Source organism: Otolemur garnettii, unplaced genomic scaffold (genome assembly GCF_000181295.1).
Source record: "Otolemur garnettii isolate 467f Iridium unplaced genomic scaffold, OtoGar3 scaffold00321, whole genome shotgun sequence".
Classification (NCBI taxonomy): domain Eukaryota; kingdom Metazoa; phylum Chordata; class Mammalia; order Primates; family Galagidae; genus Otolemur; species Otolemur garnettii.
The window spans coordinates 17,122-18,395 of NW_003852716.1; positions in this window are offsets into that span (position 1 = coordinate 17,122).

Genomic DNA, 1,274 nt, shown 5'->3' on the forward strand with positions numbered 1-1,274 from the left:
TTTTTTCTGATTCCATATAAAATGAAGTATTATTTTTTTCAAGATCTTTGAAATATGACAGTGGAGCTTTAATAGGGATCGAATTAAAATTATACATTGCTTTGGGTAATATGGACATTTTGACAATGTTGATTCTTCCTAGCCATGAGCATGGTATATTTTTCCATTCATTAACATTTTAGGCTATTTCTTTTCTTAGAGTTTCATAGTTCTCTTTATATAGATCTTTCACATCCTTTGTAAGGTAGACTCCCAAATATTTCACTTTCTTTGGCGCTACTGTGAACAGAATAGAGTCCTTGACTGTTTTTTTAGGTTGGCTGCTGTTGGTATATATAAAGGCTACCGATTTATGAGTGTTTATTTTGTAACCTGAGATGCTACTGTATTCCTTGATCACTTCTAAGAGCTTTGTAGTCGAATCTCTGGTGTTTTCCCAAGAATGGAAGAAAAAGTTTCCAATGTACACACACCAATTATGAAACTAATTTATAGCTTTCATATGAAATCTATAACCTAATTATAGCCTAAGAATATGGGGATGAGGAGGGGATGTGAGGGGGTGGATGGGTGAAAGGAGGGTTATTAAAGGGATCACCTCTGTGGATTATCTTTCAAGGGTACAAGTGAATCTTTCTTAAAGTAGAATATAAATGTCATACCACAATAACTAAGAAAATGACATGAAGGCTATGTTAACCAGTTTCATGAAGATATTTCACATTGTATATGAAAACATCACACTGTACCCTATGATTGCATTAATGTGCACAGCTATCATTTAATAAAAATAAATAAATAAACAAAGTAAATCATACCACTAAAAAAAAAAAAAAGAACTTCCACAGTGGTGAAACAATTAAAAATATCCACTGAAATTTCAAAATATTCGACACTCAAAGTAATACTAGGCTTAACACTACTCTCAATTAACGTGAATGGCTTTAATTGCCCTATAAAGAGGCATAATTTGGCTGACTAGATACAAAAACTCAGGCCAGACAGCTGCTGCATACAAGAATCTCATCTTACCTTAAAAGATAAATATAGAATCAGGGTGAAGGGATAGTAATATAGGACTATTCAGGCAAATGGAACTCAGAAAAAAAGCAAGTGTTGCAATTTTATTCGCAGATGAAATAGGCTTTAAACCAACCAAAATAAGAAAATATAAGGATAGTCACTTCATATTTGTTACAGGCAACACTCAACATGATGAGATTTCAATGATTAATATTTATGTATCCAACCAGAATGCACCTCAATTTATAAGA